The 14,075-nt window shown below is 45.0% G+C and overlaps 1 protein-coding gene across 6 annotated transcripts in view; it reads right to left on the bottom strand.

The window, feature by feature from the left end:
* The window catches only part of NFIX (nuclear factor I X), a 256,837-nt gene extending 243,016 nt beyond the window's left edge, over nucleotides 1–13,821 (bottom strand). For 2 of the 6 annotated variants that reach the window (XM_081845286.1, XM_081845287.1), the window contains exon 1: nucleotides 3,412–3,528. The gene's annotated coding sequence lies outside the window, so the exon portion shown is untranslated. Of the gene's footprint in view, nucleotides 1–3,411; nucleotides 3,532–13,679 lie in introns of those variants that run through there. The other 4 variants (XM_081845283.1, XM_081845285.1, XM_081845282.1 and 1 more) reach the window with 4 other exon arrangements.
* Nucleotides 13,822–14,075: the final 254 nt, after the last annotated feature.

The following is a 14,075-nucleotide window of genomic DNA, read 5'->3' as shown; positions in this document are numbered from 1 at the left end:
GGGGGGGGGGCATGCGGAGTCCACAAGGCACATGGCTGCCAGCGCTGCTGCTGCTGGTAGCCGTGTGCCTTCCCAGCTTGGCAGCTCTATCACCTCCCAGCTCAGCAAGCCCAGGGGCGGGGCAGGTGGCTGTTGCTCCTGGTTGTGCCCCTTTCAGAATTTTGCACCCGAGGCCACTGCCCCTCTGGCCCTCCCCCCCCCACTATGCCACTGGACTCCACTTCTATTTTTTTGAAGGAAGCTTTCTTACCTCTAATGGCATCTTTGACTCTGCTGGTTAGTCTTCTGTGATTCCACATATGCAAAATTTTGCATAGGTCTGGTACAAAATTTTGATTCCTTGATCTGTGTTTGCCTGGTCGTTTTTAAAAAAAGTTTCTAGTCCCTGTGGCTATGGATATACGGCAAAAAACATGCAGGCCATGCCTGCTGAATTCAACAGGACCTGGTGGGTGGATCTTCCATGCCAGTCAGGGTACCCTCTCCCTCTAAAACTGCCTGCCTGGATGTTACTTCTGCCATTGTACTATTTCTTCTTGGGGGAAACCTAGCAAGGGCACAAACTTCAAATACTAGGCAGAAAGTCAGGCATGCAAATTAGAAATGCTTATGCAAAAATGAGTATATTTATACAAGCTTAATTATTTTATTTGTGGGACAAATATCACTGGCCTTAAAGCCGAGACCTGCAAATTAATTCCTAGAGACATTCCCACTCGCTGCTATCCCAAGCAAGACAGGAGATAATATATTGATTCAGATTTTTTTCTGGAGGGTAAGATTTGGATTGCCTTGGTTTGAATATTTTTGAACTGTTTAGGGTTGTGGTTATATGGAGCTCTGTGCAAAGCAGAACCCCATTTCAATGCAATCATAAATAACTGGGTTTCCCGAGAAGTGACCCTGGAACACTTACTTCTAAATAATAACATACAGGTTAAGTAAACTTTATATGACTATAAATTCATGCACATGATTTGCAAAGCTGCTTACTTGCTGTGAATTAATTAAATTAATTTTAAAAGGCGCTAAAGTTACAATTTGTATAATTCACTTTCTAGAAGAGTTAAAGCCAGGTATTTGGATTCTGATTTTTAAGATGTTGAGCAGTCATGATCCAGCCAGTTGAACATTTTTAAGACTTGCCAGTTTCAATAGGAAAGTTATCAGCACTTAATTAAACCCCCTATAGAAGCCCATGAGACCTAAAAGCAGTGAAGTTTGACTGAATTGTGCCCAATATATTTTTCTTTTTTGTTTTCAGCCTAATAAGTGATAAAACCCAATTTTTAAAAGAAACATTTAGTTTTATTTTATGAAACACTGATTTATTTATTTTTTTTAAAAAATGCTAATAAGGTCTCAGGTGGTTTGGAAGTGGTGTTACTTTGGTTGTATAATTAAACTGCATATTTCTAATTAAATGATAATTAGTTAGCATACTAGCTTCTGAAACACCTCCCCCCCCCCTAGTGTCTGCTAGTTTTCTGAGGATCAGAAAATCAGATTTTGTAAAGCCACTTGCATGTGAAAACTTCAGCCCTGACCCAACATTGTACCTTCTTTATTTATGGCCTAGATTTGCAAGCATGACCTCCCATTGCTAAGGGGCCCTCGTGGCTGAACCCTGTGGAAATCCAATTCCTTTCCTCTCCTTGCACCTCAGGCCAGCATCTCCCATTCACCTGCTTCTGACTTGCAAGACACAACAGAAGCAACAGCCCATCCACAACCAGCAAAACTACAGCGCTCTCAAAAGTGAGAAATTCAGCTATTACTGAGTTTCATTCGCTATGTGGCAATTGACCTCTTTAAGGCCCTTCTCATCCACACAACTTTCCGAACAATACTTGCCAATTGTCTTTGAAAGAACTGGTCTGTTGAAACGGCTCTCTTTCCTCCGCTCTACCTCAGTCCCAGCTCACAACCAGCAGTTCCTATTTCCTAGTTCCAAAAATATTTTAAAAGGAACAACCAAGGGCTTCATCTTCGAGCTGATATTTACAAGCAGGGTTTGGAAATAGCTCAGCGCTTTTGCACTGGACATTAAATTCCATTCTCAACAAGCAAGACGGGGGGAGGAGAGTTCGAACAATGCCAGGTCCGTGGGACAGGTTAAGGGCTTTTCACTCATATTATGGTGGTTACATATTTTTAGCCCCAGCACAAGCCTTACAGACAGGGGAACTCAAGACCCTACTTAGGAAACCCCCCCCCCCATCTTACTAGAAGTTCACACAAAATAAACAGCGCTTTTCTCTGGAGTTTGCACAATAGTTGCCCATCTCAGACAATACTCTGCTATGCACAACTGCTAACTAGCTTGTTTCTCTGGCTATTTGGGACTTTGCTGCTCTCATTGCAGCAGGATTGCTTTACCCGTCTTCTGCCACAAAAATAAAATGCAAACATTTTGTCCTCTTCAAATTCTTTATCAAGAAAGCCTCCTGCCACTACTACAGAATTCGGCTGAGATATTTCTTTTATTATGGGCTTTTCAGCATTTCAACCTTGTGGTTAATTTCCTGGTTGTGATTTGTTGGCTTTCCGCTTGCCTTCACTTCCAAAATTATTAAATGAGTTTTCTTAAGGGGAAAAAGGTGTAAAGTGTTTTAAACAATAAAAATCTTACCATACCATTCCCTGGGATGTTCCCCCGTTCCCGCTTGAAATGAATGCAAACTGTGGAAAGAGCATAATATGCTCTTGCCAAGCTCCCAATCATTTGCACAAGGCTGGCGCAAGAGAACTTCCTGGTGGACGGCACTCTTAGAGTCTTTGTCATCTTTTTCTGGTCCTTGGGTCTTTTAGAAGCCCTGAGCACAGGCACTTATTTTCTCTGTGACTGCAAAACTTTTCTTTTGTTTTTTGGACATGATAATTCCAAACAGAAAATGCTTGGCAACTGATAATAATCCGTATAAGATGGAAATGAAAGGGTGAGAACCGAGGGTGTCAAAGCTATGGTATTAGCTGTAAAAGCAAACAAAAAACCTCTGCATAAAACTTGAAATTCTACTGGGGGGGGGGATGGGGAACCAGTTACTGAAAACAAGGGAAATCCATTTGCATCATTTTAAATGCGAAAATTAAAAAGGTGGAGAAATTGTTACAGGTAATCAAGTACAACTTTATAAGCCAACTATGATTAAAAATACAGTTGTCAAGCATTAAAATATTTTACACATGCATGTTTCAGTTGTATATCTGGCATCTATGAAAAGGCTAAATCCTGCACTTTATTCACATTCACAAAAAATTATTAGCCAGGTAAGACTTGTCTCAGATACTGGCATTTTCTCTCCTGCAAAGCAGATCTACAAACTTGCACCTGCCCATGAATCAGACCCTATGATTCATAACTTGGATTTAGTTAAAAAAGGAAATACAAAATCTACCACCTTTTCTTACCAGAGACAAGAGAGTCCTCTTTCCCGGGCAGACTCCAACAACACACTGTTCTGGTTCAAAAACAAAGACTGGATCTGCTGGAAGCTGTTTCTACCCAGAAGCTGCTACGCAAAAAGTCGCTGGTATTCTCCAAACTGCTGGTTGCTAAAATATTGCCAAGTGGTGGGGAGGGGGGGTAATTTTTCACAATGCTAAATGTCCCAGTCTCTGAAAAGTCCTTTGAGGTGTCTTATATGCAGCAAGCAAAAGCAGAAACCTCATGAAATTCTGCTCTGAAAATGCATAGGCAAACACACAAGCTGGATAGTTTTATAGGAGCCAAACAAATATTTCAGACATAATTTTCACTCCAGAACAACTGGTTTCCTTCTTGTGCAACCTTCCTCCCACCCCCCAACCCTAGCATCCTGGTACAGCCCTTTTGTTGAATCTAACTAAATATCAATCCTCCATACTAGGTTTGGAATTGGAGGTTAGCTTGATTTCTCTCATCAAAAAAAAAAAAAAAAAAAAGTGCATCATTTTATTTTTATTTCCACTTGTTAGTTAATTCAAATCTGCAAATATAAAAGTCGAAAATAGCGCTTAGGGCTCAAAAATAAAACACGTAACAAATAGGGGCAGTAAGTAAGGATATTGCCAGGGAACAATTCCCACCTCCCCCACAAAAAAACCCCTTCTACTAGTCTGATTAAAAACCATTCATGGGGTTATTCAAAGAGATAGCAAGAATTCTCAGAAAGCTGGTGATGTACAATGACATGTAACTTCATATCAGCGAAAATAATATTTTGTAGACCTAATAAGCCAGGGGTCAGCAAACTTTTTCAGCAGGGGGCCAGTCCACTGTCCCTTAGACCTTGTGGGGGGGGCGGACTATATTTTGGGGGGGGGGTTAATGAATTCCTATGCCCCACAAATAACCCAGAGATGCATTTTAAATAAAAGGACACATTCTACTCATGTAAAATCACGCTGATTCCCGAAGCGTCCATGGGCCGGATTTAGAAGGCGATTGGGCCAGATTCGGCCCTCAGGCCTTAGTTTGCCTACCCATGTAATAAGCCTTACTAATCAATTTGCTTGTTGACCAATTTGTCTTTTCTCTGCTCTTGGTTTCCTCCTCCCCATTCCCACATATCCAGGCCTCAGATTAGGAGCAGATAAAACTGCAGGCAGGAAGGCAGTGATCATACAAAGGGGAAAATGGGGAGCAGAAGAACTGGGAAAATAACCGTGCTGGCCTCAAACAGCAGAAGGGCAAAAAAAGCAAATGTGGATTCACTTGCATCAATTCGTTGCCCCCTCAACTTGCAGGAACTATCCAGTCCTTCAAACGGGCAAAATTTGATATGGTGTTTGGCGGCTGGAATGCTAGGTATTAAGGAAGGCATGGAAAAGGGTGCTATATTATGCCATCTAAGTGGGGAAACGTGATTTGGAGTGTGGACGCTCAAAAGCCAAAATGATAGGAGGGCTTTTGTGGTTGGAATTTGGCAGGAACGCTACTGGGAGAGTCGGCTATACTATATCCGAATTGGAATAAAGGAAAGGAGGACTCAAACGAATAGGTGGAAGTAGACGGCGTAAAGGTTTTAACAAATGCCGACCTTTATTTTTGGGAAGTTGCTGTTGTTGTTGCTGCTGCTGTATATGTCATGTTTTATTGTTATTTAAGGCTGAGAGGGATAAAAATCCAAATGCATAATAGCAAAAGATAAATAAATGAATAGTATAAGGCATTGCTCTTTCTCCCTCTCCCTTTCAAGGCAACCATACGGGTAACGTGGAGATTCAAATTCACTTCAGTGACCGAGAGTACAGTTTTCTGGATGGCTTCCCCTTTACTTTATTTTTCATAACATTTAGGTGTTTTTTTAAAAAAAAATCTATGCCATTTAAAATATTTATACCTTATCTTTCTGGCAGACACCAGGTCTCCAAGGCAGAATTCAAGAAACATGGGGCCTTTAAAAGGGGGGGTGGGCACTGATGTCCAGAAAAAGTACTGTGTGCCAGCTACTCCTCTTTGAAGCGTCTACAGGGACCCCACAAGGAAAAAGCTCCTGTTCCTCACACACTGACATAATGGGCAGATTATGGGCCCTGGGTTTTCCTAGCAACACCAGTGGTGATCAGTGACCAAAACAGTTGTGGGGGGGGGGGTAATTGTAAGACTGGATATATATTTTTAATGAAATACTTTTTATTGCTTTTACAAAGTGTGAACAAACGATTCTCCAAATCTTGGGACGTCCCCCCCCCCATGGAGTCTCAGTTTAAACATCTACAACTGCATATTCATCCGTACTCCAAATTTTATATTGAACCTTACCATCCATAATAATTTTTACACTACAAGTGAATCAAAATCCTGCTCTTGTTTCCATCTGCTTACAGTGGTCACCTAAATAACTTATAATTCCCCCCCCCCACACACACACATTCTTTAATTAAGTTTTTGTCCTGTTGGTGTCTGAGTTTTCCAGTCAGTTTTGCCATTTCGGCATAGTTCATCAGCTTGGTTTGACATTCTTCTCTGGTAGGGACTTTGTCATTTTTAAGACTGGATTTAATGGTCATAGTGCCCCTCTTCTTTAGAAGGTCCTGTTTATCACTTCTTTTCCTCCTACGAAATGTGCTAAGCAAGCCCTGCTGCATTTAGGGGTTCCCTCCTGCTCATTCTGCTGAGTGGGACACTGGACCTCTGTCCTAGTCTTGTTCATGTTCATGTGGGTCACAGCCTATAAACATTCAGTTCTGTGTACAAGACTGTGATTTTGCATCTGTTTGGTTACTTGATTATTGCAGCATGAACTTTCATGGGCAATGGTCTGCTTCATTAGATGCAGGACACAAACAATTAGCCCTCAACGTCTTAATTTGCGGGAAAACATTTTTTTGAAAAAATCCCTTAGAATTTCACCAGACACAGGAAATATTATGGTTCCTGCCCCAACCACCCTGGACAAATTTTTCTTGGGGGAAATCATAAAATACTGCTTATCTCATTGTGATTTGGTGGGGGGGGCACAGAGGAGTGCCTGCACTCAAACTTTAAACTACAGGTAGATTAATGGTTTGATTAACAGGAGAGTCTGTGTCATTTCATTTCATAGCATTAAACTCCACAACAATGATGCTATATTCTTCTGACTCTTCATTAAACCCAAGCTCTTGCCTTCTCACTTGTCATAATGCAAATCTTTTGTTCTCAACTTTCTTATTTGAACTAATATGATTCAAAGCTCTCTGTGGGTGTGTGGGTGTGCGTGTGTGCGCGCGAATACACACACATACAGACTGTTGCCCTAAACACTTTATGTGAAGAGGTGATCATTTGCCAGGGCCATAAACTTAGGTCCCCTTATTGCAGGCCCACTTATTGCAAGTTGTGAGTACCGTATTTTTTGCTCTATAAGACTCACTTTTTCCCTCCTAAAAAGTAAGGGGAAGTGTGTGTGTGCATCTTATGGAGTGAATGCAGGCTGCGCAGCTATCCCAGAAGCCAGAACAGCGAGAGGGATTGCTGCTTTCACTGCGCAGCAATCCCTCTTGCTGTTCTGGCTTCTGAGATTCAGAATATTTTTTTTTCTTGTTTTCCTCCTCCCAAAACTAGGTGCGTCTTGTGGTCTGGTGCATCTTATAGAGCAAAAAATACAGTATATTGGATCAGATGGCTTGGCTGGATCAGGTAAAGTTAGCCTGTCTCTCTTTCCCTGCATATCCTGGACTGCCAATGCTCAACTGAGTTTCCAAGGGCAAGGCTTGAATTCTCCCGCAGTCCCACCACTTTTAAAAAATGAAATAAAATCAAACCAGTAGCTTTTCTTTTTCGTCTTTGGAATTTCATTTAAAGCCCCTGATCTACTTTGAAATGTCCTCTTAGCTGCACACTTTTTGTAGTTCAATTCAGACTATGGCAACACTCTTAAACTTTGCTCTATTCAAAAGCACTAATTCTTGCCCAAGGGTGAAGGGGGGAGAAAGGTGTCATGTTTTGCTTGTTTGGCTTTAGGCGCCTCGCTGAGAAGGCTCCTGTCAAAATTAATTGGGGGTCCCTGGAAATGGGTAAGGGAAAGCTGAGGAAGGGGGGGAGCAAAATATTTGGCCTGTCCTTTCTTTAGATTTGGATTCCACTCCCATTTTGTCAAACAGCCCAGATCCACATGGATACACACAAACACACACACGCATGCATGTATCTGAAGTGGAGCGAGATTTGTTCAAGGCAGAACTGAATTCAAAGTTTCCAATTTTAGAATGAAAAATTTTGGCTTAAGAGAGATTATCCACTGACTCAGGCCCACCTTTTCCCGGAACTCGCCATGCAATTTACTCCTTTCCAAGTCAAACTCTGCACACCCATTCTCAGCACACATGTGTCATTCGGGCTGCAATCCTAGGCACCTTGACTCAAGAGAAAGCCCCATGAAATATCATAGGATTTAGTTCTGAGTATGCATGCAGAAGAGTGATGTTGAACAGCTGTAGCTGACTGCACACTTACTCAGGAGGAGTCAGGGCTGCGGACAGGACCTTGTGGGCCACTCCTAGGGAAAATGATCCTTAGCCACAACTCTGAGCCCTGAGCAACGTTCACCCATTTGCTTGCCCTCAGCACCACGGGGACCAAACCAACAAACAAACATGGCATCAGGCTGAAACAAGTACCCTACAGAGAAAAGTAACCAGGTGCAGGATAAAGATCAGAAAACTGTCAACAACTCAGACCAGCCTCTGCTGTTCCGCTTCTGTTTCACTACAAGTAGGTTCCACTGGAGAGCATATATAGGGGCTACTTCTAACAGAGAAGCTAGTCAGGACCTCAGTGAAAGAATGCTCATTTGAGGGTTTCAGGAATCAGGACACAGCCTGAAATAGGACCTTGGTATCTCAGTCCTAATCATACACAGGGCCACAGTAGATACTATGCTGGAGAGGTGTGAACTGCCTCCATTTCTGAGGGAAAGGGGTGTTGTTTTCTTTAACTAAAAGGCAACTACTGGAGTCTATCAGTTCAAATGGAGGAACTTAACTCTCTTCCCCTTCTGTCATTCTTCTGCTCAGAATTGCCCTCCCTAAGATGCTTTATTCCAGCAGAGAAAAGGATATGGGGGTCCCAAATCTTTTCCCTGTGGGTGGAAAAGCAGCTGGAGGAAGCAAACACCAGGGGGAACTTGCAGAAAGGGGTAGCGTTAAGCGGCTGCTGCTCTTCTGCTCATGACAGCAGCCTCCAGAGCTGTTTTCCAGTTTAAGAAACGATCGGGAGAATATGTCTGTGACTGCTGCATAGTGTCCATTTTGGCCCTTCCTAGAAAGCACACTCCACTGATTTCAGTGCAACTTACTTTCCAACCCAAGTATGCCTTGGCCTACAGTGGCATGCAATTGACAAATGAACAGAATGGCTATGCAAACCTAAGCTTGGTGTCAACTTAGCAGTGCCACAGAGTCATCTCCTCATATATTTCATCCTGTAGAGAACAAACATGCAACCTATAGCGTAGCACACATGTGTCAGCCCAAGACATTTGTCTCCTAAGGAGTGGCACTGCATAATACCAAAAAGTGCCCTCCAGGATCCTCTTCAATGGCACAGAAGGGTTTGGGGTTTTGTGCGTGTGTATGGCTAGCCTCTCCGAAACTTTCTAAGGGCTCATAAAGCTAACAGCCCTTGTAACATACATACATCTAAACAATCATTATATCTTACCCCCACCACTCCCCCAATTCTGAGTGAGATGGAAGTCAGCTGAAATTCCTTCTAGGGCTGTGTTTACTGAGAACTCGCTGCATCTGTGATGATAGACTGGGCAAGAGATGTAGGACATAATATAATGTTGGAGGATTGGGAAAGATTGTGGAAGAAAGGGATCAAGTTCACTGCATGTACTGTGTTATAGGAAAATATAATGAAAATGATGTACAGATGGTATTTGACCCCTGTAAAATTAGCAAAGATATATCATAACTGTGACAATCTATGTTGGAAATGTAAAGAAAAGGAAGGAACCTTTTATCATATGTGGTGGACCTGTCCCAAGGTGAAAGACTTCTGGGAAAGGATTTATAATGAATTGGGGGGGGGGAATGTTGAAGTATACATTTATAAAGAAACCAGAGGCCTTTCTTCTTGGAATAACAGGCTTGGAATTGCCCAAGAAAGATGTTAAATTATTTTTGTATGCTACAACTGCTGCTCGAATTTTACTTTCCAGTGCTGGCTTTCAAATCTGCATCCACACAACATTAGCCACAATGCATATGTATCCTATAATTTGCTATCAAATGCTACTGTTTGAGGCATTGTTTCTCAAACCAGCTTCACATCGATTGTAGTCCTCACACCATGCCTAATTCATTTCTAACCAAGGTATGAACACCTTTGCATGAGGTAAAGACATCCCCACTCTGTCAGCATCCTCTGACACAAATGAAGCTGTGCTGATGTGAACATCTGGGGAGAGAGGGTTGTGAAACATGAGGGTGAGAGCTTCACTGAGCTCTAAGGTGGTAATGTGAATGCCACCCTAGAATTCTTTGAGAGTTGCATCCAAACCTTATTCATGCCTTTGGTGAATGAATTTGGAGCACAGATGGGAAACTTAAGGACATGAGGGTTGCTCTTCTCTCTCCCCCCCCCCCTTTGGCATTGGCTTAGAGATGATGATGGGACAGGACACACATGCATAATAAAAACTGATTAGCCGGAGTGACATCTGATTTTTTTTCTGACATTCTGTTAAACCAAAGAGCTGTTTCCTTGAGGTTAAAGGGTTGTAGGACACATTGCAGATTTCATATAAGTAGTTTATTCCAAAATTAGAAATCCAACCAAACTGTGAGTCTGCTGTCGTTTCGCATTCACTGACACCAATCAAGATGACTCAGTGTCTACCATTTTTGCACCAACTGGTGTGGAGCTTCAAACAAGCCCTTCTGCAATTCACACATTGTAGGCCAGTTGTACTGTGTTTTGCTGGCTTTCTACCACCAAAGTCAACAGCAGATGTGGCAACGCATTTGCTAGCAGATAGGCCTGTGTGACTTAACTATCTATCTACTTCCACCAACAAACACTAATTAATAAATGGTGATGGTGATAATGACGAGGATTCTGCTGTCCCAAGCAGATACATGCAAAAGGTCAGGTCATTGCAATGTGGTTGTTATTAATAATAATCATTATGTCCACACCTAGAGTGACGCCCACACACCAACTGGTTCCTCGGGTAGCTAAGATTCCTAGGAGGCTGGGAGAGAAAGGTGGCCTAATGAGTCTCTTGCCCAAGTACAAACAAAATGTTCCCAGCAGGAAGCCACAAGCTTTGTTCCACAGGTAGAATTAGAGGTGCCATGTTTTCTTTGTCATTCAGATGACCATCTCTCTACTCCCGGACTGCTTGGTTTCTGTGAAGTGCCTTTAAACCCCCTTCCTAAAATATTAATTGCTTAGAATGAAGAAAGTGTCCACAGCCTTACAATCCTTCTCCTTTGGGTGAAACTGGACATTTTGCCACAACATTTCTCTCGTTTGCAAAATGGAGGCCGATTTTTGTGGGATGGATGGACACATCAGCCATCATCCCTGACAAGCAACAATCCTGCAGACCTGCTCCCTAAGAACAAAAACCCAAGGAGTTTCAGTAGGGTTTATACTCCCAACCAAGCATGATGAAGGCTGCAACCCTACTTACCTAGGAATAAGCTCAAAGGGGCTTCCTTCTGAGTAGACATGTAGACAATTGCACTGTAAAAATCACCATCGTAAGGTACATTTCCCCTTCAGTTTGTCCTACAACCTAACAAAGCACTACCCAAAAACTAAAGAATGCATTGGTCCTACATTTGTTAATGTGACAGAAGTGCACACTTGCAAGATGGCACAGAAAGTCACTGCCACAAAGTCAGCCATCTCCAAAGCTGGCCCAATTGTTACTGTGTAATGGGGAGGGGAGAGGAATCCTCCAGCAGTGCAGTTTGGTAGATATTATATTTTCGATATAATAGTATGGGGGGGAAGGCTATTCAGTGTATAACTTGCCTTACTTCAGAAAAAAAGAGCCCTCCTGCTCTTTCTGCTGTGTGAGAATCCTGGACTTGCCCACCCGCAAAGCCCTGTCCTGGAGGTATCACTGACTTTGATCTCTCAATAATTTAGCAAACCTCTTGGAATTATTATTATTATTATTATTATTAATCACCTTTTAAAAATAAAGTAAAACTGAAATAACTGCAGTTCAGCTGTCAGGCCTTGTTGGTACAATCCCCTTCACACGCAAACACTGCAGAGCCTCCCGTGCAAAAGCTGCCCCGGCCTACACTGTCTCGTGGAAATCTCCCCTTCCCAGGAAGGAAAGAGCAATATTCAGCTGCTGCGATGATCAAACGCTTTCGGCTGCATCTCCTCCGTAGTCCTGACTGCCGTACCGGAATAAAAAACGTTAAAGCAGAAGGGAAATAAAAAAAGGAGGTGCAGCCAAAAAGTTACCCCAAAAAGTTGCTTTAAAGAGAGTCTAAAAAGAACCTCAAGCAGCTGTTTTTAGAGCCAGATTCCTTCTTCCTCCACTCAAATACAGCCCCCCCAATAGTTTTTTAAAACACCTTGTGCAATAAAAATAAAATTCATTTCTGCAGATCCGAAGGCGCTGGCATTCAACCAGCAGAACAAAGCCAAACTTCTTGCGGTTGCGCAAAGAAAGGGAAAGCGCGGCGCTCTCCGGACCTTTGCGCGGGACTTGCCGCGCCGGGAAGTTCTCCTGCGCCAGCTTTTGCGATGGCTCCTCTTCCTTGCGCAGGAAAACTTCCCAGCAGACCGGGTCCTGGGCGGTCCTCCCCGCTACCCGGGGCCTGCCGACGGGCGCACTCCGAAGGGCTGCCCGCGCAGCGCCCCCACACAACGCCGCGGGGGTCCCTCTCCTCCCCCGCTTCCATTTTCAAGGCGCCGTTACTTTTTCTCTCGGGGTAGAGACAGGCGCAAAAAGTCTGAAATAAAACCCTGGAATCGCCCCAAGAGACGGTTCTGGACTTTATCTCCTCACCGCTTCGTGAGGCCTCTTGCGCTGCTTGGAGCTTTTCTGTTTTGGCACAGAGGACAGGTCGCGCGGGGGGAGGGGAGGTGGGGACGAGAGAGAGAGAGCGCGCGATCGGCTTCGAAGAAGATCCCCAAAGATCGCTTTGTCCCGCCACAGCACCAAGTTCGGAAGCAAGGGCCAGTACCGAAGTTCGCGGAGTCTTGGTGGCTACAAGCACGTCACTGCCTAGTTTAAATGGGCTGGGGGCATTTAAGATGGCTAAGCAGTTCCACCAACAAGTTGAGGGAACACGGTCTGCGCTGGAGCCTCGTTCACACGTGCGCGCACACCGAAGGGAGCCCTGGCGGGTTGGCGGTGGTACCTGCGCTCACGCTCATCCCCCGGTGCCCCGCTGCTGCTGCTCCTCTCCTCTCCCGTCTCTCCCTCACCCTCTCTTTCCCCGACGGCCGAAGTATCGACTGTAAGCTCCTCCGGGCAGCGACCTCTTTATGCCGCTCGCAAAAGCCCCGCGCAATAATAGCAAGAAATAATAGCAAGAAATAAATAGAACGGCGACGACAACGCCAACCTAAGTAAGCTCCCGCAAGGACTTTTCTCCGAGCGGCTTTTCTCCGAGATCTTCCTACCAGTGAAGGAGAGGGCTTTTGGCCTCTCTCGCTCTGGGGGCAAGATAACCGGCGCGGATCCCTTGCGCAAAGCGGACCATTGTTAAAGACACGATTTGTACAGAACGGGGGGAGGAGAGGAAAGGAAAAGCCCGAGGGGCACCTGTGGACTTGCTTGACCGGACACCGCTTCAAATGAAAAGGCGCGGGTATTTGGGGAGGGGGACCTCTAGGTTTGGTTCTCTCTGCGTCTTTTCTGTCGCCATTGGGGAACATGAGTCCAGGGAGAGGAAGGGGGACCCTCCGGGACCCCCCACCCCACCCCACTTTGTTCTTTGTTCGCATAGAAAGCAGCAGCGCCTTCGACCCGGTCGTGACCTTCGCCCATCCTGACTACCCGGCCGCCACCTCCCTCTTCGCGCGCCTCCAGGACTAGCCACACCCCGACCCGAAGGAGGCTTGGATTTCGCCGGTTACTTTGCAAAGTCGAAGCCCCCGGGTAGGGGCGGCGGCGGCGGCGGCGGCCGGGCTCTGGCAGGCCGAGCACAAAGGCGGGATTGTCCGCCGCTGCTTCGGAGGGAAAGTATTAATCAGAGAGGAAATTATTGATTTCCACGGCACGTACCATGACGGTGGAGAGAATTTGGCCCAACATCAGAATCCCATATCTATTTTTTATCCTCAGACAAAAATTAAAAAAAGGAAAAAGCCAAGCACCACCAAGAGCAGGCAGGAGGACAGCGCAATCTCTCTCCACAAACCCTTCGACTTCTTGCTGCTGCTGCTGCTGCTGCAGTGGAGCAGGCGGAGGAGGAGGAGGAGGCGCAAAGTGTGGCTCTTCGGCGAAGGCCCGAAGGGGACGAGCGGCGGCTGCAAAGTCCGGCGCGGCGCAGGCGGGGCGCGACCCGCCCGAAGGGGACGAGCGTTCGCCCGGCCCCGGGCAAGCGAGGAAACCGCGCTGGCCGCGCCTGGGCTCGCCGATCTTCCCAACCCCGCTTGGATCGTGTTTTACTCGCGCGGC

The sequence above is a fragment of the Podarcis erhardii genome (genome assembly GCF_964252035.2).
Source record: "Podarcis erhardii genome assembly, chromosome: 17".
Classification (NCBI taxonomy): Eukaryota; Metazoa; Chordata; class Lepidosauria; order Squamata; family Lacertidae; genus Podarcis; species Podarcis erhardii.
This window is presented reverse-complemented; position numbering and strand designations above follow the sequence as displayed.